General features: G+C 48.6%; 1 long non-coding RNA gene across 1 annotated transcript in view; it reads left to right on the forward strand.

The window, feature by feature from the left end:
* The first annotated feature begins 719 nt into the window (after positions 1–719).
* LOC139048821 (uncharacterized) overlaps positions 720–27,375 on the forward strand; it is a 244,821-nt gene continuing 218,165 nt past the window's right edge. Inside the window, exons 1-2 of the long non-coding RNA XR_011507970.1 lie at positions 720–1,043; positions 11,772–11,867. This is a non-coding gene — a long non-coding RNA (uncharacterized lncRNA). The remainder of the gene's footprint in view (positions 1,044–11,771; positions 11,868–27,375) is intronic.

The raw sequence follows: 27,375 nt of genomic DNA on the forward strand, positions 1-27,375 counted from the left end.
GCTACTGAGTGCTTTGTGAGTCCGTCAGTCGAGCACGGGCAAGCTGGCGCGCATGGTCGTCGAAGGCGATGGCGCCGCGCCCATACTAGCTTGTTGAGGTCGCAGCAAGAGGAAGTGCCGTGTCAAGGGGCAATGTCGGTTCGCGACCGTAGAGTATATAAAATGGAAAAAATCCGGCGCCGGGAAGAATTATAAGCAAATGTGACGTAAGGAAAGGCTATGTCCCAATCGTGGTGGTCCTTGGAAACGTACTTGAACAGCATATCGGTGAGAGTGCGGTTTACCCGCTCTGTCAGGCCATTGGTTTGAGGATGGTATGAGGTAGTCATCTTGTGTTGAGCGGAGCAGGAACGCACAATGTCGGCGATAACTTTCGAGAGGAAGTTACGACCACGGTCAGTAAGCATCTGTCGCGAGGCGCCATGAAGTAAGATAATATCACGCAAGAGAAAGTCCGCGACTTCAGTGGCGCAACTGGTAGGGAGCGCGCACGTGATAGCATATCGGGTGGCGTAATCCGTTGCGATGGCTACCCATTTGTTCCCAGAGGATGACGTGGGAAAGGGACCGACGAGGTCTAATGCAACACGAAAGAACGGTTCCATATTGACACGTGTACTTATCTTTATCGGGCAACCACGTTTCGCCGCTTAACAACTGTAATCGCAGAGCGAGGGACGCGCCTGCATGTATCCGACGTTTCTGGAAAGTTATCGACGCTTCTATCCGCGTGTCTGTTGTCGCCGAACCTTGTGTTATCAGATTTCATCGCGTGACACGAATGGTGTAGAACTTTGTGGAAGACACGCGGGTCCCATCAGTTAATCTGGAACATTCGATGACTGATCTATAAAAGCCGACGCGCTTGACCCGCTGATCAGATTTTCGACGACCGCCGAGCGTGTTCGCCGCTATCGTTGCGCTATAAGTGTAGCCTGTTTTGTGGGCACAGGTTCGCCCAATAAAAGTTAGTTTTCTTGTTCACAGTATTGCTACTGTCTTATTCAACGTCACCACCACGTGACATCTGGTGGAGGTGCTGGGTAAGTCCGGTTATGAATGGTTATTCTTGCCGTGCAGATCCCAGTCGGCGTGATGAGGTGTCCTCCAGCGGTTCGAATCTGAGGGCCTTCCCATGCGGTCTTAACTTTCTTCAACTGGGCGGCGATGTGTCCACTCATTACGGAGTAGTCGGCCCCTGTGTCGACTAAGGCAGTGACTGCGTGGCCGTCGAGAAGCACGTCGAGGTCGGTTGTTCTTTGTCTGGCGTTGCAGTTGGGTCTTGGCGTCGGATCACGGCTGCGTCGTGTTGAACTGAAGCTGGAACGTTGCGTCGATTATCGTCGTCTGAACAAGATCACAAAGAAGGACGTATACCCCCTCCCACGGATAGACGACGCATTGGATCGGCTCTGCAACGCCAAATACTTCTCGTCCATGGACCTCAAGTCTGGCTATTGGCAAATAGAAGTCGACGAAAGAGATCGCGAAAAGACCGCCTTCATCACCCCAGACGGCCTCTACGAGTTCAAGGTTATGCCATTCGGACTGTGCTCGGCGCCTGCAACGTTCCAGCGCGTGATGGACACGGTTTTAGCAGGATTGAAGTGGCAGACCTGTCTCGCATACTTGGATGACGTCGTCGTCTTCGCCGGAAATTTCGACGTTCACCTTAGGCGGCTTGCAACAGTACTAGAGGCCATCAGGTCGTCAGGACTTACTCTGAAGCCGGAAAAGTACCGCTTCGCTTACGAGGAGCTTCTATTTTTAGGCCACGTCATCAGCAAATCTGGAGTCCGCCCCGACCCGCAGAAGACAGCGGCCATAGCAAAGTTCCCGCAGCCCATCGACAAGAAGGCAGTGCGTAGATTTCTTGGCATGTGTGCCTACTACAGGCGATTTGTCAAGAACTTTTCGCGCATCGCTGAGCCGCTGACGCAGCTAACTAAATGTGACGTCGGGTTCAAGTGGGAAAAACCGCAGGCCGACGCATTTCAAGAACTCAAACGACGCATGCAGTCGCCGCCCGTACTTGCGCACTTCGACGAGCACGCCGATACCGAAATCCACACTGACGCCAGTAGCCTAGGCCTCGGTGCCGTCCTAGTCCAGAGAAAAGATGGACATGAACACGTGATAGCTTACGCTAGCCGGTCGTTGTCAAAAGCGGAAGGCAATTATTCTACAACCGAAAAGGAATGCCTCGCCATCGTTTGGGCTACAGCGAAATTTCGCACTTACCTATATGGCAGGCCATTCAAAGTCGTCAGCGATCACCACGCCTTGTGTTGTCTAGCGAATTTAAAGGATCCCTCTGGACGGCTGGCACGGTGGAGCCTCAGACTACAAGAATACGACATCACTGTAACATACAAGTCCGGACGAAAACACTCAGACGCCGATTGCCTATCACGTGCCCCCATTGACCCGCCGCCGCAAGATGACGAGGATGACGACGCCTTCCTAGGAATAATAAGCGCTGAAGACTTCGCCGAACAACAACGAGCGGACCCGGAGCTTAAAGGCCTCGTCGATTATTTGGAAGGGCACACCGACGTTGTCCCCAGGGCATTTAGGCGCGGATTATCTTCCTTCACGCTTCAAGACAGTCTACTCGTGAAGAAGAACTTCTCACCAGTCCGCGCCAATTACCTTCTTGTTGTCCCGTCAGGACTTCGTCCAGAAGTATTGGACGCCCTACATGACGATCCGACCGCTGGACACCTCGGATTTTCCCGGACACTATCGAGGATACAAGAAAAGTATTATTGGCCGCGCCTGACCGCCGACGTCGCCCGTTATGTCAGAACATGCCGAGACTGTCAGCGACGCAAGACACCGCCGACAAGGCCAGCCGGATTACTACAGCCAATCGAGCCTCCTTGCCGACCATTTCAGCTGATCGGGATGGACTTGCTGGGACCCTTTCCGACGTCAATAACCGGAAATAAGTGGATCGTCGTGGCGACGGACTACCTCACCCGCTTCGCTGAAACAAAAGCACTGCCGAAAGGTAGCGCAGCCGAAGTGGCGAAATTCTTTGTCGAAAACATCCTGCTGCGACATGGCGCCCCAGAAGTCCTCATCACCGACCGAGGCACGGCCTTTACAGCGGAGCTCACCCAAGCCATTCTGAAATACAGTCAGACAAGGCACAGGAGGACAACGGCCTACCACCCGCAGACGAATGGTCTTACGGAGCGGCTGAATAAGACCCTCGCCGACATGCTAGCGATGTACGTCGACGTCGAACACAAGACCTGGGATGCCGTCCTACCGTACGTAACATTCGCTTATAACACGGCGGTACAAGAAACAACACAGATCACGCCGTTCAAGCTGGTCTACGGCAGGAACCCGACGACGACGCTTGACGCCATGCTGCCGCATGTAACTGACGAAGAGAATGTTGACGTCGCTAGCTATCTCCAGCGCGCCGAAGAAGCGCGACAGCTCGCCCGCCTACGGATCAAGACCCAGCAGCGTACCGATAGCCGACACTACAACCTCCGACGACGCTTCGTCGAGTACCAGCCCGGCGACCGTGTTTGGGTATGGACCCCGATACGCCGGCGAGGACTCAGTGAGAAGCTGCTGCGACGCTATTTCGGACCCTACAAGGTCATCCGACGTATTGGCGCACTAGACTATGAGGTCGTGCCAGACGGCATTTCGCACTCACAGCGGCGCCGCGCACGATCTGAAGTGGTCCACGTGGTGCGCCTTAAACCATTTTACGGACGCTGATGAACTTCCTTAGTTTGTTGTTTTCTTTGATACGAGTGCTTTTCTTTGTTACTTTCGTTTGTTTGCAGCATCGGGTCGATGCTTTTTAAGAGGGGGGTAATGACACGTGTACTTATCTTTATCGGGCAACCACGTTTCGCCGCTTAACAACTGTAATCGCAGAGCGAGGGACGCGCCTGCATGTATCCGACGTTTCTGGAAAGTTATCGACGCTTCTATCCGCGTGTCTGTTGTCGCCGAACCTTGTGTTATCAGATTTCATCGCGTGACACGAATGGTGTAGAACTTTCTGGAAGACACGCGGGTCCCATCAGTTAATCTGGAACATTCGATGACTGATCTATAAAAGCCGACGCGCTTGACCCGCTGATCAGATTTTCGACGACCGCCGAGCGTGTTCGCCGCTATCGTTGCGCTATAAGTGTAGCCTGTTTTGTGGGCACAGGTTCGCCCAATAAAAGTTAGTTTTCTTGTTCACAGTATTGCTACTGTCTTATTCAACGTCACCACCACGTGACAATATATAGCGACGGTGATGGGCTGGATATGACCGGCAGGTAGCATATGAGGCGTTTTCCGAGGCTGGTGGGTATCACAGGCAGGAACATAGCGTCGGACGGAGCGAGTGAGACCAGGCTAATAGAAGCGGCGGCGGACGCGGTCGTATATGCGGGTTACCTCAAGATGTCCTGCAGTGGGTCGTCATGCATCTCAAAGAGCACAGTCTGTCGTAGATGTTTTGGCCCGACAAGAAGAAGGTCAGATCCGTCAGGGAGGAAGTTGCTTCGGAACAAAATGCCACCCTGGAGGACATATCGGTGAATGGACGCGTCGGTAGGTGTAGAGCGCAGACGCTTGATGAGTGCTCGCAGCGATAGGTCTCGGTGCTGCTCATCGGCGATGTTAGCGAAGGCAGACACGGAGAAAATGCAGTTGGCGGTACTACTGTTGTTGTCGTCAGGCTCGTCTACGGGGTAACGAGACAGGCAGTCAGCGTCCTTGTGTAGTCGGCCAGATTTGTAGGTTACAGTATACAAATATTCTTGGAGGTACAAGGCCCAGCGACCAAGTCTTCCTGTAGGATCTTTCAGTGAGCATAACCAGCACAGCGCGTTATGGTCTGTGACAACGGAAAGGGTTGGCCATATAAGTATGGGTGGAACTTCGCAACCGTCCAATTCCTCAATCAAAGACCAGGTAAGATAAGCCAACAACAAGACTTTTCTTTCGACCCGAATGCAATGCTTAGCAATAAAATTATTAAGGCACTAAATCGTACCTACTGGGCACTCCTTTCTATAATAAGCACGAACTGCAAAATTTTGCATTGTAATGCTCATGCTTTCCAGAAAAAAAAACGCCTATCATGCCTACACGTGAAGGTTGTTCGCGCGGTTTTCCCATCGGCGGTTACTGAGATAGTACACAAGCACGAACAGTAATTTTTCAGCTGTTAGTACGTTTGTAGAACGTGACACACAGAAAAAGCACTCAGGGCGCTATGGAAAGCTGGACAAGTTACTGAAGTCCCAGAATGAGACTTGGCACAGAAAAACACAAGTCATAGGCCACGTGATAATGAGAAGGAACTTCTATTTGTCAGCTTTCTCTACCAGGAAGAGGCAAAAGTAGCACAATCAAGGCCCAACGACGTCCGGAGCCTCATATAGCACACACATGGACAGGGCTATGTTCGCGTTGTACATGCGACTTCTGATGTGCTTGGGTCTGAGCGCTCACCTGTTGTCTTTAGGCACCCGGAACAACCCTGCAGGGCTTGTTTTTGAGGTATTTGTGTACCACTGCACGATGCAGGAGCGGTACGAGTCGTGAAACGGGTGAAACATCGCGGAGCACAAACACACAGCTACCGAGGACCACGAAACTGACGAAACTACCCACGCCGGTCAACGCACAGCAGCGCACTCTTCGCGATAACAGCAGTCAACGAAACATGAAACGTCATGCAGCGGGCTGAGCTGGCGCAGGGCCGGCAGGCTTCGCGGCGTGCGCGCGGAGACAGTCGAAGGTGTGGGAGTTGTGAGGGATTAACAAGGGAGTGCGATCGGAGAGGATTTGGAGGGGGGGGGGAGTACTAGCATAGAGAAAGAAATTTCAACAAGAGCGGACACTCCCATAGAGCCCAGCGGCCGAATTGACTGTAGCACACCAAGCGGATGTAGTTCACTTCTTTCGGTTTCGGTTTTGAGCGCACGCGCTTTGAACACCAGTTGGTACACGCTGCGCCGGCTCCGCTGCTCGGCGTGGCATTCGTTTTTTTCGCTTCTGCTAAACCTCGCGTGACCTTGGCGTGGAATCGTTTCATTATTAAGTAGAAATGATTGCGATTGACCTTTACAAGACTGCGCCGAATCTGTCAGGTGCAATTTCATAAAGAAAAGGAAAGACGCCTTCTGAAATGATGAAATGTTTATTATGCTCTATATAAATGCTCGTTCCGGGCTTCTTCTGCATTCATCCAAAGTTTTGGCACCAGGTGCGCAGCAGTCGTTGCCGTACGATGCTCCACCGGATGCCATCAGCTGAAAGAAAGTAAATTAAAAGCATGTATCATTTCGGAATATTGACCTATCAGGAGCATTGCGTGTAGAGGGGAAACGTGCGTAAGCGGTGAATGAGCGAGATTACAGATAAATTCACTTTTACGTACATTTCGCAGCAAAGACTCCTCCCAAACAATGCCATAAAAAATGAACATCCGATTTTCAAGCACCCCTCCTTTCCCGGGCATTTTTCCTGCACTTTAAGTGCACAAATACACGGGTGACTGCACGTTTGCAAAACAACTTGGCCTCAGTCGACACGATGGTACGCCAAGTACACAAAGGTGGCTACAACACAGGCTCAGCCAGGCCATGTTACACGCTCGCAGAATGCATTCTAATCGCACTCAAGTCCGACTCGTGAGTGCAAAGCCTGTTTTCAGTCGCTCAGAATACATACCTGTCATGTTCTTGAGCTCCTGCGTGTTATCTTTTACGCGTCCTGCCAGCGCATGCAACACTCCCGTGTTATCACTCTCGGCAATCGCTCGCCGCGTTTTCGAGAAGCGTGAGTACCCAAATAAGGTATATGTTGTTGCAGGGCTATAAAATGCGTCACAAACTTGTCCCACTAAAATTCAGTGCACGCAAAACTAACTCACTATGGCCGGCTTGCTTTTTTGCTAACAGCTTCACAACCCCAGGCGTGGCGAGCAAGCCTCAAGATATCCCAAAAAGTTACCAAATAGATTACAATACTTTTTTTGGGTCAGAGAATGCGTCACGAACTTCTACCATTAAGATTCAGTACACGCGAAACTGCGGCCCACAGCCGAGCTGCTTTTCGTTAACTGCGTCAATAAATCGGGCGTGGCAACAGTGCTTCTAAACTACCCCAAATGTAACGACGTTAGTTACAATAATGTTGGGGGCCACAGAATGCGCGACAACTTGTCTGTCTTGGGCGCTAAGACGTAGTACACGCATCTACATGGGCAAATGCGCCGCACGGCCGAGCCGGTTTTCGCTTACTGCGTCAATAAGCCGGGCGCAGCAAGCGTGCCCCGAAAACTACCGAAATAAGTTACAGTAATGTTGGGGCTCAAAGACAGCGTCGCAAACATCTCCTAGGACAAGGCATTAACTAAAATTAACTGCGCCAGGACGGCGGAGCTGTTTTTCGCTAACTGCGCCACTCGAACGAAGCCTAAATTTGCTTAAAATGCGCCGCACACTGTCAAACACAATTTCTCTCCTTGTCGTAGTCCAGTAGTGCAGTGGTGCCGTGTCGAAACGCAGACGATACGCAAGAGAAGCATAGAGAAGGCCGGGAGTCCGAAAAAATGGGCTATATCCAAAACAGATGGGTCACCGAGCACGCGAGCTTCGCACGTATGACCGGCCTCGCTCACTCCTGCGGCTTGTCTAGCGCATGACTCATGCACGCGCGTCTCGTGTGCCGCTAGCTTGTTGCTAGGCAACGAAACGAAAAGTTGCAAAGTATAAGTTCATTTACACGCAAAACTTTTTCGCTTTTAGTGGGAAGGAATAAAAAAAAATAAAACGATGTCTGGAAGTTTATTTCACATTCTTTTTTCTGATGCTCGCGTCAACTAACGGATGGTGTTGAAACTAGGCGTGACGTGTTTCCTGTGGCCAGTTTTTGTAGAGTGTCCCCTCTTGTTGAATTTCTTTCTCTATGGTACTAGGCCACCTGGATTGGCGCGCTTGCGTGCGACGTTCTACTAGGCCATGCAAGGAAAACGGATTTTCGGATTCACCCAATACACACATGGCGCTAATTATCTCTGCCACCGAAAGCGGGGAGTTTCTTCCACTGACGCGGCGCGCGTTTTTAAGCGCTCTGCCTTGTGCACGCTAACTTGCGCAAGTAAGGCCGTACCTTAAATGCCTTCGCAAAGAAACAGATAAATTTTTGCCTCGGTGGGAATAACATCCGGGGCTCGGGGATGCGAGACGAGCACGTTTCCCCGACGCCACGGCGGCTCCATTGTTACGGTTGACTAACGTTGTACCTATTGCGTGCGTCATTGGCCATGCCACGTCACTGCCTCCATCACTGCCTCTCTGTTGTCACTTGATCTTAGGAATTCATGGGTGCTGTCTCTACTGCGATGCACTCTCGACACGAAATCATGAGTGTATAAAATACGGTGTGCCTATTGCGTGCGTCATTGCTTTCGGCACTTCCATGCCACCCTTGCGTCGCTTGCTCTTCAGATTTCATCGGTACTTTGTTTACATGCACTTTTAAGCCCATGCCTTCGCGGCATCTGTGAAACATTGTCGCCCAAGCAAGCACGCTTCAGAAGACCAAGCAAAGGAACATAAAAGAAGATTACACAGTTTCGACAGGGCTGCCATTACGCATCAAATAAGATGTGTCGTTCTGCAGCAAAACTCTCCGAATGTTTCCAGCCTGTGGCCAACGTGCGCGCAGCCAAACCTGCCGATTCAGCAGAAATAACATTGATGCATGTCGAAAATATCAAACAAAACATTTCACCCAAGCGATTATGCTTTCGTCTTCCCACCCGTAAGCAGACTGAAGTATCTCTGCTGCATTTTTTGTTAGCACCGAACATTGCAGTACCATGACTTTCCCCCAATCTTCATGCAACTGGACTGAAGCCGCTTGCAAAGCATATCTCGGTCGTGTCAAGGGTTTGATTCCTCTTTCAGACATTGTCTGTCGATCAACTGTTCCCAAATGGTGCAACGGTAAATCAAATAAACTGCAAATTATTTTAAAACAAGTTCAGTCCACAACTTGCACATATTGAGATGCTTATAAGGTGTCATAAAGTGTCTAATAAAAGTACGGTCTTAAACCTTTTCGTTTATTTGCGTGACAGGTAGTGCACTTCGTGTAACTTAAACAAATGATCATCAGCAGCAGCGGTTTGACCACATGGCTCCTTTTTCGGCAATTCATGAGGTAATTCGTAAATAATGAGTACCTAACAGGGAATCTAAACGAGCTTATTAAACTCGAAGCATGCCGAGAGTTGAATTATATGTCGTTATACCGAAAGCTTTCTAATCTGGGGCTGTCGCCAGAGCTCACGGTGAATGTTTGCCAAACTCGGGCCTTTTATCATAGTGCCCCAGCCCTCGAAGGCATGCGCGAGGCGACCAACTTACAAGGAGCCGAGTGCCATGTGCCACCCGTTTACTAACCGGGGCCACCTAAACGTTTCAATCTGCTCCCACCGGGGCCCGAGTGCCGCTCCCTAAGATGATGCCTGCGGTTGATTCCGTGAGTTCCGTGATAGCGAACCGCAGAAGGAGGTTCGTAGCCCCTTGTCACTGTCAAGTGTGATGGCCAATGTGCTGGTAGTGGTCTTTTGCTCTTCACGAGCTCTAGGACTGCCAGCTTCGGGCATATTCTTCTTGTGCGGAAAATTCCTTTACGCGTTCACCATGCACGGTTATTACTCCAGCGGGAACAGTAAATGACGAACTCGTCACGATAAACTCTGCCTGATGGGCCATGCCACGCTTTTCACTCAGTGTTTGCGAATGTTCGGGGCAGTGGGCTTACAGATGGACTCCTGGACGATGGCCCAGTGTAGGTGTTTATGTTTTCGTGTAAGTGACTAGGTAAAGTCTCAGGAGTTCAGAATGGATACTGGCTTAACCCACAGGCTGCAGTTCCTTGAAAATGGTGTGCTTGAGCCTGTCGATTGAATGTTTTGGCTTTTTAACGTCAAGGGCATTCACACGAATTTCGAAACGCATGATAGTGCGGGCCGCTGTACGGTGGTTATAGTTACCAGTCAACTGTGATCGCATAAAAGAAAACTTGAGAGGGCTGATTTTTTCACTGACTTGTGTCAAAGTGAAACCGCTCAGATAGCCTTGAAACGTGATGTAAGTGCTTACAATAATATGAAGCATCCATCTTGGTTTCCTCGTACGGCCGTTTGGAAATGAGCTCCTGCGGGCTATACAATAACACTCTCTGAACGCCGAAACGTTCAGACAATTTTACAAAACAAAGAGAGCAAAGCGCCATGAGGGAGATGCCGTGAGGGAGAAAGAAAGGCCAGAGGCAAAAGAAGAGAACGAATAGACTAAGAAAGAAGTCGTCACTTCTTTGCGTATCCTCGATGGCGGAGGAGGAGGAAAGACTACACCGGCAGGGAAGGAGCAGAAAAACGGCGTGAGCCGGCTGACAATACGGTGGTTGTCAGCGGCAATTACTGTCATATTTTTGTACGGGCGACGTTATGCAACTGTGTTCGTGTTGTGAAGTCATCTGGCCGCGTCGATGAATGCTTTCGGGGGTCTCAGTGATGTTAAATTCCACTGATGTTACCTAAAATTGCAAGAAGCCCATGCAACCTCGACAACTCGTGGCAATGTGAGGCCACGCTGTATTGACGGCCATATGGGCTGGATCATCGGGCCCCAGGAGTGCGTCCAGTGTCGAGTCACTAGGCTTATTTTTCCATCCCTTACGCTCAGCTTACTAAATGCTTAATTTTGTGCCATTGCATTATTATGAGCCAGAAGATAACGAATGTCTGTGATTTAAGCATCAGAACGTGTAGTACTAGTGAGGGAAATAGCATTGAAGTTTTGGCGTGTGAACAAGCTATAGTTGCAGGCGTAGTTCAGTTTCGCTGTCCTCCAATTGGATTTTTGCTGACGCTTTTTTTTTCTTTCATGGTCAGGTGTCCTTTCACTGACATTGGATGCGCCGATTTTCATAGTGGCATGTGTGCTTTATCGCGCCGCTAGTAATCGTGTGTAGCGTTTTAAACATTAAATTTTCCATTTGCTGTTTTATTCCCTATCCCGAACTTTGCGGAATGAATTCATTTCATCTCGTAGGTTAAGTTGGTCGTAGGACAGTTTTATCTTGAACAATTTTCTACTGTGTTGGGCATTTTCTCTGTGTAATGTGTGAATTTGCATGGGTGTCTGGCTTTCCTGTTTAATGTATCGAGTTCACTGGAATTCAAAGCCCAATTCAGCTGGAAGCTTGCTTCATGCGAAAATAATCATGTAACTCCGACGACGCAGCAGCACGAAAGTGTCGGTTCGCGCTAGAAGCAGGATTTGCCCTAATATCACTTGGAGAGGGGCAGTACACTCGTTACTTGTAGAAGGGAAGAAGTACTATGGCACTGGCGAAATTTCAACGGCGTACTATCTTACGTCAAACTAGCAGTTTAATGCATTATTGCTGACTGGAAAATTCTGGATTTTACTAATTGTGTCGTTTCATAATGTCAGAAAACAGCGCTGCATTGCTAGGAAGCTATGAAAGAACAAAAAGAAAAGAACATGTAAAAATTTTCGATATTTTCTTTTGTGTAGTGTTTGCTATGTAGTGTGTATATTCGGCTATGAGGCACTAGCCGGTATGAGGCACTATGAGGTACGCACTAGCTCCAAAATAGGCCTTGATAAGACCTTTCTTAAAAGCTTTTCTTTTCGAATTAGCAACTTTCAGCAATTTTTATTGTCATCTAATTGATTTTTTTGCAGGGTTAAAGCGGGATAGCTCGACACTAATAACAATACCACAAAAGAAAGCAGAACCCTCGGCTCTACATTGCAACCAGAGAAGGGACCACAGCACCAGTAAGTGAAAACCAGGCCCAGAATGGCTTTTTCATTGCTGTGCGTATTTATAATATGCTTATAAGGAAGCACACGAACAAATAGATTATATTTTACCAACACCAAAGTAGAGCGGGGCGCAGAAAGAGGCAAGTGTTCACAATATTGCTCGCATGATGATGACGTTGAAGCACTGGCACGCGCTGTAATATCTCTACAGGTAGACACACATTGAAGAGACCTCTCACTTATTTCTGCTTATTTCACAAGAGTCCGAGGTCACTGAGTTAGTTTAGGCTAGTGTAAATGAATGGAAGTGCAGCTCAATTGCCAGCAAGTGTAAGCTACATAAATTATTACCCCTGAGTGGCTATTTGACATTGTGCGGCAATGAGTTATTACCTGCAAGTGGGTAGTAATATGACTGTGAAATAAAACATAAGCCCAAGCACGTTGAATTGATTTCGAAGAGGGCAAGTATATGTGAATTATGTTTGTGCAGAACGTGGGGAACGCAAGTGAGCCCATTTCCCTCGCCTTAGTTTATTTATCAGAGCATTGCTTGTGTTCATCTATTTTCATGACTTGAATACAGTGCGTATGCACTCATTGTATTAGGATTAAGTTCGAATGCCACTTTGGTGCTAATAATTCCAGTATAATTCAAGTACAGTGCTGTAACTAAAAGGTCTGATACATTCTCATGTCGTTCACAATCTGTTATGTGTTATGCACATTTGAAGTGTATGATATAGAAGGTTCTGCATTCTATAGGAAATCATCGACACCTAGTTTTGTAATGTCGTGATGTATTGCTGGACGTGCTGGTTGAGCGTGATCTGATGTGAAAGGCGTGAAGACGACCATGGACAAAGAGAGAAACACACACATAGGATGACTCTTTTACTTCAATATTGGGTCAAGAAAAAACCCCATTATTTTATACATGGAGCGTTATCGCAGTTCATCTGTGCACATTAATTTTAAGGAGAAGCAGTTCTTTTTGCGATGGTGAGGTACATTTAACACTTACAGACCCATCACCTTTCACAATGATCCTTTTGTACTCAGTTACTAACCTAACCCTTTTGTCAAGGCTTCCAGCCACTACAGCGCAGGCGTGAAAATTTGGCTTAGTATTCCACTCACTACAATGAATCGCCAGGTGGCCCTCTAACATCTCTAGCATTGCCCTGATGTTGCCTCGGCCTATCATTCAGACATTACTTGGTTTGGCCCACGTAGTTTCTACCACACTACAAAAGAATTTCATAAACGACTCCAACAGCAATATTTTCTTTTGTGATTTGTCACACAGGCCGGTTCCTTGCGGGAAAAGTGTTGGTCATTCTGCAGAGCCTTGAAAGCTTGCATGAGGCAGAAAACTCCGCCTTTACGTTAGTTCGCTTGGCAATCTTCTTAAAATTATTCGACATCAATTTTATGTAAGGTATGACGGCTACCTTTTATTTTTCGTGAGGTGGCTCCTGGGCCAGTTGGTAGGCTCGCGACTTTTTCAAGATTTTTTTACTGCTACAAAAACTAGCAAAACTTGTGGGCAGCCTGGCTCTTCTATAGTCGTTCAACATATTTCAGAAAACCTTCCGTGGCTCGATATGAACAGGACTTCTTGAAAGCGTTCAGCACGCACGTCTTAGCAGTGGTGCGTTTGACTAGCTTGACTACATTGACTAGACTAGCATGACTGTCTTCGTCTTCGTGCCGTTCACATTCAATCAGTTTTATAATGCTGACACCTGCTCTTGAAGGATGGTAGAAGAGACAGGGTAAGAAAGGCAGGTTAGCCAGTGCAAATACAAGCGACCTGCTCGGTGCTGAGGAAAGAGCATAAAGGAATGAAAGAAAACACAAGAGCCGAGATTTAAAATAAAAACCCAGTGCTATTCCAAGAATAACCAGTGTAGCTCGTTATGTGGGCCCCTTTAGGGCGAACTGTACCTGCGACGCGGGTAGGCCCAGCACTATCTTCAGGAGCACGCCACGTATAATGTATGCTTAACGCTTGCTTCACCTGTGCCGTGGTTAGACCCAGCATTGCGCTGTCTTCGGGATCGTTCCACGATGCGGAGTTTTGCGTCTACACTGTTGTGCCAATACCACACCAGCCCGGATTCCTAATCTGCAAGATGCAGAATTTATCCGGTGAGCGCCCAAATTCTCCCTTGACAAGTCAAGATGCTGAGCCGTCAGGCAGCGGTGTCTTGCGGAGAAGCATCGGTGGGCAACATGTTCAAACGTGTCACCAAGTGCCAGACAGCCCGGCGCCGCACCTCCTTTTGCCTGGAGGTCACCGCGCGCGCGAACTTTGAACCTGGTGGCCAGCGCGGTCGCTGGTTGGACCTCTCGGACGACCGTCGAGTGCTGGCTTTGTATTGGGCCGTTTGAGTGACAATGGTTCTCGGGGATTATAAAGCCGCGAGGCGCCGCCTCGAAAACCGGATCCGCCGCCCCACCGGGAGCAGAGTGCCGCTCTCGACTGGAGTGAGATGTGTCACGCGTTGCAATCTCACCGGACGTCGCCGTGCGGGAACAGTCGCGTTTGCTGTGAGCTCTCGGCCCCAGTGCCGATCCGATCCTGTCCTGTATAATGATCTGTATATAGTGTATAAAATCCCTTTCGTTATACTCACCGACGCCTGACTCGGAGTCTTCGCTACCAACGCTCTGTCACGAAACGGGTGACGAGCGCTACGGGACCACCTCAAAGTCGTAATAGTGGTGGCACCGGTGCAAAGTCGTAACAGTGGATGGTAGCTACGGGATTGACAGGCATCAGCTACCTCGGCGCGGTGAGTGCCTGAAGTTTACCTCAAACACCATACTTTCTCTGACACAGGTTATAGTAGCTTAGGGAAGGATTTGGTGTTGCATTGTGTTAACCTTGTGTGTTTCAAGCCTAGTGAGTGTTTTGAAAACCAAGGGATGCTGAGGGAGTAAACAGGGCAGTGTGTGAAATAGTTGCGGATGTCTTACTAGTAGCATTATAATAGCGTACGGCAGGTATGTTCAAAAAGGGTAAACAGCAGGAGGACAGTGTGAACGATGGTGAAGTACAAGGTCAAGGAACTTCTCCACATTTGTGAGGAGTTGGGCATTGAGTTGTGCTCAACCAAAAGAAAGAATGCGATCCTTGAGGTCATGAGGACTGGGGACGTAACGGCTGAGGAAGCCGAAGAGGCCTGGGCGGATATCAATGAACGTCGGGAAAAGGAACGTCACGAGGAGGAAAAGAGGGAGAAGGAACGTTGCGAAGAGGAAAGGAAAGAAAAGGAACGTCGCGAGGAGGAAAAGGAGGAAAGGTGAGAGAGGGAACGTCGCGAGCACGAGCTTAAAATGAAAGAGTTGGAGACCCGAAATAACTCGCCGGTGCCTAGTCTCACTTCTAACATTCCAAGAATACGCGATCAACTTCCACCCTTTGTCGTCGGAGAGGATATGGCCAAATACCTCGTGAAATTTGAGCACGTGTGCGAACGGAATAGCATTGAGCGATCCCTCTGGGCACAGAATCTGTTAGCCTTGCTTCCTTGGGAGGCATCAGACGTAATAACTTGCTTATCGAAAGAGGCGTTTGAGAGCTACAGTGATGTGAAGGAAGCGCTGCTGCGGGAGTACAAATTGTCGCCCGAAGCTTTCCGGCAGAGGTTCCGGTATGCAAAAAAGGGCAAGGAGTCGAAAGTTGACTTCGCGTTTCGTCTAAAAGCCGACCTGGTGGAATGGCTGAAGGGCGAAGAGGTTTACGACGACCGCGACAAAACGTCGAATGCATGCATCGCGTTGGAGCAGTTCTACCGTTGCATTGATGAGGATGTCCGGCTCTGGCTGCAAGATAGGCTAAAGGAGGTTAAGCTAAGCAAGGCAGCAGAGTTAGCGGAAGAGTATTACACCCGCCGCAGCTTGCACAGCAAGGCAGTGCGCTTAGAAAAAGCTGATAGGAGAGATGGGTTTTCCAGGGAGCCCGACGAACGGAAGCAAATCACGCGTCGCGAGTTTCGGCAAGACGAATCCCTTACCAAAGAAACTGTAAGGGAAGGACATTATGCATCTCAGAATGATAGCGATGGTCCCAAACAGCAAAACGATACGACGCGTTCTTTTGAAAAACGGAAACCGTTAACCTGCTACAATTGCAAAAAGCAAGGGCTCATCGCTGCGAACTGCCAAGAGAAAATTGCTTTTGCAGCAATACAGGAAACGCACAAAAACCTGTGACCATTAGAGCCCTATGTGCAGGAAATTAAGATAAACGGTAAGAAGTGCCGTGCACTCCGGGACTCTGCAGCAACTATGGACGTTGTCCACCCGTCTTTCATCTCCTCGAGTGATTTTACGGGAGAGTGCGCTAGGATACGGCAAGTGGCCGAGGAGGAGAGTGTCTGTTTACCGATCGCAACGGTTATCATTGACGGAGAGTTTGGGAAATTTAACACCGAAGCCGCTGTGTCAGCCGCCCTCCCGGAGCACTTTGCCTACCTCTTCTCAAATAACTCGGAGCAGCTGCTGAAGGATCAGGGCAACTAATTCTTTGCCGATGTGGCGTACAGGGCCCTCACGCGATCCAAAGTGCACCCGCTGTCGAGGGAACTTGACTTTGCGTCGGTGAGCGAAAAGCGGTGCGGCACACGGACCGATCAACGTAGCTTAAGGGGCGAGCAGGCATGGGAGAGGCAGAGCTCGGAGGCCTGCCTGGGCGAGCGTGTCCTGGAAGTGAGTGGGAGTTACACGTGCAGTGCTAGCCGCGATATGGACGCGACACCACAGTTAGGCGACGCGGGCTCCACACTCGCTCCGGTTTCCGCCAGCTGGCAGAAGCAGGCTGCAGTTGAAAGGGAAAGTCTGATTCGCGAGCAACAGGAAGACTGTTCAATAGCCTATCTGAGGAAGGGCGTCAAACGGGGAGTGAAAAAAAAGAGGGTTTCATTTTACAAGGAATCTGGCTTATTGTACCGCCGCTACACGGATAAGCAGGGTCGCAAATATAAGCCGCTTCTGATTCCGCGAAAATATCACCGAGAAAAATGAATGACCTTATTTGCTTCCTCAGTAGTATGTTTTCGGTCCAAGCGATTTCAAGGGGACCATTCTATTTGTCATTACTATTGTTGATTATTAATTGTTCCTAATATTTTGGTGTGTTGTTAATTGGAAAACTGGTTGTTTGAGCCTTGTGTACTAGATCGTACACCTGCCTCTTCTTGCAGCGGGATCAAAAGGGCGATAGCAATTTAGTTAGGTTGATTTGGATTATGGCCTTGTCTGCTGTTTGACGGGAGACAGAGGGCACTCGTTCGTGTTGGGTGTTGCCTTTTGCGGGTCGGTTTTGCAAGCTGCAGAACGACCAACCGGGACCAGTGGCGAGAAGCAAGGGCTTAGGAACGACCCGAGCGGAGCTGGTCGAGGTGCCTTGGCGACAACGCGGTGAGCAGAGCTCCTGTCCTGGCGAGTCGGACCTGGGCACGTGAAGTTACCTGGCGTCCGGACACTGGACGTGAACTTGGACGAGCCTGACGAACGTGCGCGCGTGGCATCCGAGCCACGTGGAGGCAGCTCGTCTTCCCGGCGCCCTATCTGAGGGCGGGGATGCTGTTGTGCCATTACCACCAACCCGGATTCCGAATCTGCAAGATGCAGAATTTATCCTGCGAGCGCCCAAATTCTCCCTTGACAAGTCAAGATGCTGAGCCGTCAGGCAGCGGTGTCCTGCGGAGAAGCATCGGCGGGCAACATGTTCAAACGTGTCACCAAATGCCAGACAGCCCGGCGCCGCACCTCCTTTTGCCTGGAGGTCACCGCGCGCGCGAACTTTCAACCGGGTGGCCAGTGCGGTCGCTGGTTGGACCTGTCGGACGACCGTCGAGTGCTGGCTTTGTATTGGGCCGTTTGAGTGACAATGGCTCTCGGGGATTATTGGCCTCGAGCTCCACCACTGGAAAAGCTGGCGCCACCGTCGGCGTGACGTGCTAGGAGGGATCACGTGGACATAGCGGCCGCGTCGGCTGCTTCGGGAGCGCCGAAGCGAGCAGAAAACGAGTTTCAATTCCCTCGTACGCTGCGGTCCTCATTTAGTGGCGAAATTTTCCCGCTTCGAGTGTCTCCTTTACAACGCTTAAAAGCACTGCAATATGTAGTGGCTGCCTTTGAAGGCGCGCAACATGGTAGGCTGCTGTTCGGCGCCACAATGGCGGATGTACGCAACGGAGCCCGCAGTCAGCCTTATTCACACGTAGCCGCAGGACAAGCTGCGTGAACTTTGGCTCGCGTAATATGAAACCGACAAACATCGGCTACAACTCGGCTATGCAGCAAGCGACGCGAGGAAGATTTCTGCTACGGCGCCCGGTCTGCGATGCTCCGAAAACACGCAGTGAGACGCTCGCCCGCCTCCGCTGCCCGACTAATGTCATGACGGTTTGGTTCATGAACTTGTCGATGCTATAGATACTGGCAAGTTGAGTGGAGTGGAAAGGCAGCGGTAAGAAGCACATTTTAAAAAAGCATGGCATATGGTCATGTTTGTGTAATGAATTAATGCATGCACTGGATTACAAAAAAGGAGCATCGGGAAATTGCACGCTGAGAACACCGATAAACATACAGTGCGACGCAACTCGAGAAATAATATTGAAAGGTCAAAGAATTTAGAAGAAGAAAAAAGATCGAATCGTCGCGATGGTACAACACAGTCCCCGTAGGCGTCGAAGTCTCTACAATGAAGTTATTTTTGAACAGCTCTGATAACACCCACGCAACAATGGTTGCTTGTATACTGTCAAATGCTCATATTCTGCGGCCTAAAGCTCATGGCACGGTGCGAAAACGCGCGCGCGGAGAAAGCGAAACAGTGCGCGGACAAGCATCCAGACGCGCCGGTCACTGGGAATCTGCGCGATCACTGCATTGAGGCTTCGTTCTATTACGCTCCATTTAGTTATACAAACACTATAAGAACATATTTCACATAGCTTGCTCTCAGCGTTTACTTACCTTTCACGCAAGAAGCCGGTTCGGGAGACTCCATCGCGGCGACCGCGCGCAGTGGCGTTCACTGTACGTATTCGGTAAAGAGATAGCGTCTGTAGACGATTGTGTGCTTTCAGTTTGCCCAAGATTATTATTTAGACAGTAAAAAATTGGAGGACGCTTAAGCTTCGCCTTCAAGAGTGGAACGCGATAGCGTTCCCGTCGACCCGCCAATGGGTGTAAGACAATGGGCTACAGGGCAGCCATCACTTACGAGGCGCCCCGCATCAGACGCGGTGAGCGTCGAGCCATATGGTCGAGCAACGCGGCGTTCGGCGCAGCAATGAAACGTGCGCCTGAGCAAGCGGAGCGAACCAAAGAACTCGGTATCCCGGAGGGGGAAATGATGCACGCCAGCCAAACGCCGTGATCGGCACGGGCAGAGAGATAGAGAGATAGTGATCTAAAGAAAGGAAGGACGCTTGATTCTGCGGCGGGAGCGAGGCGAAGCGTTGTCAGGGGAGAGAATCCGAACCGCGACAGCTCCAATGCGCGCGTGGCGCGCCATCTGTCGGGGCAGCGCCGTACATGGAGAGGAGGGGCTCTTCTGTGTTTGCCGCAAGATGGCTCTCCGTGTGCGGAAAGCGCAGAAGAAATGCAGCGAAACGCACTTCGCTACTCGTGTAATTGCGACTTCTGTAAGTTACATGTTCATAATTACCTATATACACCACAGTATAACTTTCCACGGCTCGTTTCGAAGGCAACACCGCATTCACTAGAGGCGCGTTTGTACCTTTTGGAAGCATCGAAATCGTGGCTGAGTGGTAGCGTCTCCGTCTCACACTCCGGAGACCCTGGTTCGATTCCCACCTAGACCATCTTGGAAGTTGCTTTTTATTTATGGAGTGCTTGCCGTGATTTATCGCTCACGGTCAACGCCGCAAAAACGCTGACGCCTACGCCGACACCGACGCCGACGACACCGGCTTTTCTGCGACACGAGCTCCTTAACGCTATCGCGTTAAAAACTCTCGTTTCGAAAGTACTTACAGATATGTCCGGGAGAGCTAACGCGTGGTGTTTTCAGTGAGCGCTGACAGCAAAGCCTATGAGGAGCGCGCCGCCTGATCCCTCATACTACGCCAGCGAGGCGCTTCCGCTAGATGGCGACTCCGTAACTCCTTGCCGCCAATAAAGCCGCGAGGCGGCCGCCTCGAAAACCGGATCCGCCGACCCACCGGGAGCAGAGTGCCGCTCTCGACTGGCGTGAGATGCGTCACGCGTTGCAATCTCACCGGACGTCGCCGTGCGGGAACAGTCGCGTTTGCTGTGAGCTCTTGGCCCCAGTGCCGATCCGATCCTGTCCTGTATAATGACCTGTATATAGTGTATAAAATCCCTTTCGTTATTCTTACCGACGCCTGACTCGGAGTCTTCGCTACCAACGCTCTGTCACGAAACGGGTGGCGAGCGCTACGGGACCACCTCAAAGTCGTAATAGTGGTGGCACCGGTGCAAAGTCGCAACAACACACGTACAGGCTCAACGGGGAGCTACCCCTTAACAGCTTCGCTCCTAAATTGGTGGTGTCCTTGTATATTTAATGAATTTGTGTAATGAATAATTAATTACTTATTAATGACGACGACGAACGCGGGACCAGTGGCTTGAGCGGGTTAGCGCCAAGGGGCGCTAACTAGCGAGCTGTGGAAGAAGACTACGATTTTGGAGCCAATCCTGATGGTCATAGTTTTGTGTCTACACAAGGACTTGACCCGAGGAGGTACTAGCCCTTAACAGCTTCGCTGTAAAAAGGAGAAAAAGAATATGTACAGATCGATGCGATGCTGCGTACAGTAGCAACAGCCCGCATGTCAAACAGCAGGACAGCGCAGGGGTGTTTAGCACAGTGAAGAATGGTTCTCTCCCCAACAAGCCGAAATGAGGTGCACTCAAGTTTGGTTTTCTAGCCACACCACAATGAGGGCAGTTACATAAAAGACATCGGATCATGCTCTCGCTGCCTGAGAAATTTACGGGGAACACTGAAACCTGTTTCGTATAAGGTGACTACTATATTGCCCTGAACAACTATTGAACAAAACATAACTCTAATGGGGCCAAGGTGAAACCGTTTGTGGAAATGTCTAACATTTAGTGCAATTTCTTTTCCTTCCAGGCATGACGATCACCTAGATCTCTGAGAGTCGTCAAGACAAATAATTCTGAACATATACGAAAGATATATTATGCGTTTGGGACGACGAAACAGTTATCTATTCATGAAATGCACATTTGAAACGTTCTCTTTCTCTCAATGGGAGCTTTTACATCAATAAACTTCTCTTGCATCCCTTTGCGTTCACACAAACACTGCGACATGCACCCGCAGTGTGAGGCGCGTAACCAAGGAAAGGAGGGGGGGGGGGGGGACGGCGGGTCTCTCCCTGCCCACGCCACCACTTCTCACACACATTCCTAAAGCGCCGCCAAATCAATGCTTAAACTTGAAATCTATTCGGCGGTCAACACTTTTGCTGCCCTTTTCACTCCTTTTGGTTGGCGGTAGTTATCGGCATCTCCAGGGATGTGAAGGCCAGTTTCGTCATCCATTCGGTGCTGGCGCGATTACCTGAAATGCATTCAGTTGTCACCGTCTTTTCAATGATCGCGCGTATCGCTGTTTCTTCGTTAGTTCAACCTTATTTGTTTAGACTAACCCAGGGGCCAAGAAAGGGATTCGGTTCGTGGTCAACTGGTATGTATACACGTGGAACGAGTTGCGGCCAGAGAAAACGGCAGTTGCGTTGAACTTTTCCTTTTGTTTCGATATTTCCTCGAGTAACGGCTCTCCGTGACGCTGACAGACCCTCGGAACCATATACCCGTGATATGGGTTAGACAAGGTGGAAAATAAAATAATGAGAGGCAGCGTCCATCATCAAACTTTGCAATCACGCTTAAACTGATAGGCAACATTACTGTCACCCGTTAACTCGTCTGGTTTTTCTCTAATTGTAGAGCTCTTATCGTGCAGAATTTCCAACTGGAAAGAAGAGTTGCAAGGAGTTGATAAATTAAGCGATCTACTGAAGAGAGAGCCAAGGCAACAGCAATATAGGAAGGAAAACTGAAGGTTAACAAATTTATTTGTTATGAAAATACTTATGGATAAACATATTTCTATATTAAAAGGAAGTAGAAAGAAAAAGAAAGTGAAGAACAGTTCCGTGTGTTCTGAATAACGCTTCTACAGTTATCATTCAAGGCACCTAACGTAGTCACTTCCCTGCTGTGCTTATGCAGGTGTTTTTCTAACCCCCCTAGGTGGGGGTAGTACGTCTAGAATCGCAGCGCCCTGCACCCTATGCGGTTGTACGGGACTGACAGCCACGCATCGTTACGAAACTTACGTAGAGCAGTAAATGAGGTATCCAAAACAACTGTGAGTGTTTCGCAAATATCTAGCTCTCTATAATTCTTTCAGAGCTAAATAAAAAAATGCTACTACAGTCGGATACAAATTAGGTCTGCAGTGAAGCCTCCCCCATGCCCTCCTAACCGCCAGCCACTGTTCCTCCGCAAAGCTGCAAATAATTCGTCCTTCAGACTTTTCCTGTTACCAAAAAAAGGCCGTAACCACAAAAATAAAATTATTAGCACGTAATTTTATACCTTTTCCTTCGCCCATTATAGTGGAATGGCCAAAGTCTAATTCTTTATTGAACTGAAATAACATGCTTGCTTCGCTGCAACTATTTACTGTCAAGTTTCACTTCAGTTGGCAGTGAAGTTCATGAGTAAACCGGGTTCAGCAGTGAAATGAACGGCACCGCAGACATTTGAAGAGTGAAATGCTCAGACTCCACACGCTTTGTCCATGTCTGTTGCACAGCTCATTGATTCCGCCAAGGCTCTTCAAGGACAGAAGACGCTCCGGAGGTATGAAGCACGCCGCCATTTTAAAAATGCCGCATGCTGACGATTTTGTTTGCTTCTGTCATTGGCTGGCGAAGTAACACAACTCCATGCGGTTTGTGTGCCTTGATTGCCGACTGCTGTTTCTTTAACCCTTTGAGGGTCGATTTTTTTCGCCACATGCGACCACTCAGGGTCGATTTTTTTTATTGCACATTTAAATTCTTCAGAGGGAGCTATTTCGAAAAAAAATTACTGTAATTTTTCTAGGGTGACCGTAAAGTGAGAAAAAAATGTTTGGCGTTGGCATATATGGACTGTTTATTCATGAAAAACAATAAAAAATAGCAAATAAAGTTATAAGATTTTAAAAAAATTGGCGCATTCTTATACGCAATGTGCACACGAGAAAAATACACAAGAAGAATGCGCACACGAAAATTTTTTGCAAGTCTCAAATGTTCCTTTTGCACTAATACTTCTTCAGCGTGTGGTAGTTCTTGAAGCATGGCTCCACGCAGAGCGGTTTGTTGCACTCAGCGCACCTGTACCTTGTGTCCTCGCGATATTTTTGCTGCCGAGTGGTGTTGGCGCAGACATTGCACCTCTTCTGGGTACTGCTTCCCTGAGCAGACGTGGGAGGCAACTTCGAAATAAAGGGCCAAAAAAGGAAACGCATGCACGGCGGCATCCTTCGTATGCGGACCCCTGTGAGCAACAACCGAGCGGGTAACAGGCGGTCACTCTTTGAGTGACAAGAATGAGATAGCCATCAGTTTTGCGAGCAAAAGAAGCCGAAACCGCGTGCGGAACAAAACCGAAACTAACCGCCGCGCGCCCGCGAGCGCGCCAATGCGCGAGCGGTAGCAGACGCGCCGGAGCAAGAAAAAACTATACAACGAAAACTGAAAGAGAGAGAGGCGAGAAAAAAATTCCATGCATTCCCACATAGTAGCACCACATGCCAGGCAAGAAAAGGTTAGGAAATTAGCGCGCGTTTTGAACGTACAGACGGCGCCGTAAATATACGGCATCGACCATTTTCGGACCTGTTCGCGGCGCCGTATATTTACGGCGTCGACCCTCAATGGGTTAAGTTGTATTCTGCTAAACTAGTGTTTATGTTACACTTTGGCTTTTTTACTTGTTCTTGGCAGTGTTCTTCCCGTGCTTCTTTCCTGCGCAAGTCCATTTAACGTAGTTCCTTGTTTGCCGAGTAAAGGAGAGGTAAATCACACTGGCGTACCTGTAAGAGACACGTTATTTCATTTCTCTTTTGTGGGTTTACGCATTTTCATGACGAATGGTGGACGTTATTCACATTTGTACGAGTAAAGGTACCCCCCTCATTTGCATATAAGTTACCTTGGGCTGTCCCCCCCCCCCACCCCGAAAAGAAACCTTGGTAAGTGCCTGACATAGCTATTTCAACCATCTTCATAAAACTGATCTACTTCAACATCATCATGCCTAGATGTTGGAGTGCAGGCTTGTACTACGTTTAATCTGTACCTCTTATTAAATTTGAGTACGGCTACGGCTACGCTCTCACTAATATTGTAGAATTCGTCAATGTTGCCTGCTTTGTCCTTATGGATTAGGAATCCTACCCCGTATTGCTTCTTATCTGGGAGACCTCTATAGAAAAGGACACGGCTGTTAGCACTGCATAAGCCAGTTCTTCTGGTTCCTATTGAAATTTTCCAGTTCCCTAAGCCCTATGATATCCCAATCAATGTCCTATAGTTCGTCAACGAGTACCGCTAAGATAGCCTCACTCGACATAGTTCGAGTGTTAAAGGTAAATCACTGCTGTCTAACTGGAATTTGCATTTGCAATTTGCATTTCCATTAGATGAGAGCGCTTCGCTCTCTAGATTCCTCACTAGTTACCAATCTATAGAAACTGGTACCTTATACTAAGTTTGGGACCTACATGTGTTTTGTTCCTGCTATTGTACTTACCTGCTATTTTACGTAATTTTAGATATAAACAAAACATTTCTAATGAACGAGGAAGCAACCAATTTAGAGGCCCAACTTTTGTTGGTTACAATTGCATGATGTTCATGCATGTTCATGCGTTATGCTGTAACACAAAAACTGGAGGCTCGAACACTGCCTATTTGGTTTTCAATTTCCTGTTGCAGTTTGTCTTTTACTTTTTAGCGTAAGAGATTGGTATACAAGTCCAAGTCTTTGCGCATAACCTACAGTGAAACTATCCCGTGCACTTTGTTGTGTAGTAAATAAATAATTCTCCTTTGAAAACTATACTCTGTGTCGAAGTATGCGTGAACATGACTGCATAAATGTAAAACATGTTTTTTTGTCGATTGCGGACACAGATGAAGTGGAGATTCTGCTAAAGTATACTTCACGTGTTAAGAGAAAAACTTACGTTTCAATAACTGCGTATGCAGGGCGCAGGTAATATAACAAATGCATGGGCACTCAAATAATGTACATGAAACCTAAATTCAAATTTAATCCCCCTTCGATATAATTATGCATGAAAGCATGCATTACATCTAACCTGCTTCAAACCACTACCTGGCACATCTTACTTTGCCTGAGAAATATCACAATAGCGTCGTGCGCACTTAATACAGCGCGTCCCTTTTATTACAGTCAGCACAATTTGATATATTATTATTTTTAATTGTTGCCATAAATAAACGTAGTTTGCGAATGAATGCGGTTCGTCTTCCGCACAGAATATTGCTTGTATTGCAAAGAGCAGAAAGTGCTCGTTGTGGTGATGCTGCTCATACAAATGTAGCATAAAACACAATGGGCAAATCATGGTCATTCCAGGTTTATTTTGCATCGGAGCCATCAACTTGCAAGTCTAGGAATGTAGCCGTTGTCAGCTTTATTACGACGGCAAAATCGCGTCTGGTAATGTTTTCAAACTACTGAATCGTTCCATTGACGACAATCGCCGCGGGGAGCATTTAGCTTCAGCGTTTTCGCCTCGCCTGTCGCATCCCGACGGAAATACAACAACGCCTGTGTCATCCTTTAGATGCGCATTAGATAAACCCAGGTGGTCACACTTAATCCGGAGTTCTCTATTAATGCGTCCCTCATAATCCACAGCAGTGTCCCACAAGTCCCACAATATAAGCTCTATAAAAGGCACCTCACCAGGCCCCATAGCAAATTTTGGTTATACGCTGGAAGTTGTTACTTGTCCTCTAGGGAGCGTTGTGCCACAAAAATGTTTCAAATCGGTTCTATAATAGTCGAGATAGAAATATTTCATGCCGCGAACCCGTGATTTCAGCAGGCGCGCTCCACTGCCAAGCAAGACGCTCACTACCCTCGCCCCGTCTTGCCTTCGCAAGCGAAGTTCCTTCCCGGCGTTCTCCCATACCAGACCTCGAGCATCGCGTCACACATACGGCACAGGTCCCGCCTACATTTTTTTGCTGCTCGCTTTTTTTTTCCGGCGCTACGCATTTCCGCGGACGGCGTCGCGCGCGAGCTGTTCTCCTTCGCGCAGCGCACGATTTTGCGCGCCGTGCACAAGGAAACATGACTAGAGGTATAATGCAGTGCTACACGAATGCTGAAGAAGAACAAGCGGATCACAGAGCATGATCCCGCACTGGAGCACGGTAGAAAATAGCACAGTTTCGGTACCTACGTATGTGACCGCATGACTGTAAGAACAAGCAGACGAAGCGGAAGTACATCTCTCTTGCTTCGGTGAGAAGTTAAACAAAAAAACACGCAGACATTCGGTTTGTGTGTTTTATTATTTTTCTAAACTTCAATTCGTCAATTCAAGCAACAGATCGCACAGATAAGGGATGTTGGCTTGAATAATTCTCGATGTGACTTGGCACCACGCGAGACGTCAAACTGAGGACATGTCTACGTAGGCACAGGCACGCGAGTACCTCCTCCTCCTGTTTGGAGCGCGGCGAACGCGAACAGAAGGAAGAATGGCGTTCGGTTTGAAATTTCAAATCTTTCCTTGGCGCTAGCGTTCTAATTCTTTGCAAACATGATCGTTGGCGCGCTTTGTAAGCTTTGCGCTTGTCAGCTCAAGATGGCCAGACCTGGTGAGGGGCCCTTTAAGAACGCCTCAACTTCTTCCCTATCTATCTTCTTTTAACATCGACGACACTAGTCGCAAGGTCACATGCGCCTGGCAGGTAAAGAGGTGAAAACAAGCTAACGTATGCAAAGCAGTGAAGCTGCCGATATTCGCAATGCAGTTACGGTATGCTCACGAACAAAGATACTGATGCGCCATGCTGCTTTTCAAAATAAACATTGTATCAATAAATACAACTGAGAGGCATAAAAGGCGCGGTGTACAAAAAGATATCTTCTCATGAAAAATGCCTATTTGGACGCATGGGCCTCTTAGTAAGCCGGACGGATTTGATCCTAAATACCGCATAAAGGTGTGGATCTATGCGTGTCATTTTCCAAGCGGCCCATCTCTTTAACGGATGGGGCCGTTTAAATGCTGGCCGTGCATGTGAGAGCCACATAAAATAGGTCACGTACGCACTGGGCCACTCGGAGCGAGCTATTTACCAGAGTAAAAATTTTATCTGCTTTCCGCGTTATATGCGTTGTTTTAAACTGTTATTGCCTAAGAGTTCAC

Source organism: Dermacentor albipictus, chromosome 8 (genome assembly GCF_038994185.2).
Source record: "Dermacentor albipictus isolate Rhodes 1998 colony chromosome 8, USDA_Dalb.pri_finalv2, whole genome shotgun sequence".
In the NCBI taxonomy this organism is placed as follows: domain Eukaryota; kingdom Metazoa; phylum Arthropoda; class Arachnida; order Ixodida; family Ixodidae; genus Dermacentor; species Dermacentor albipictus.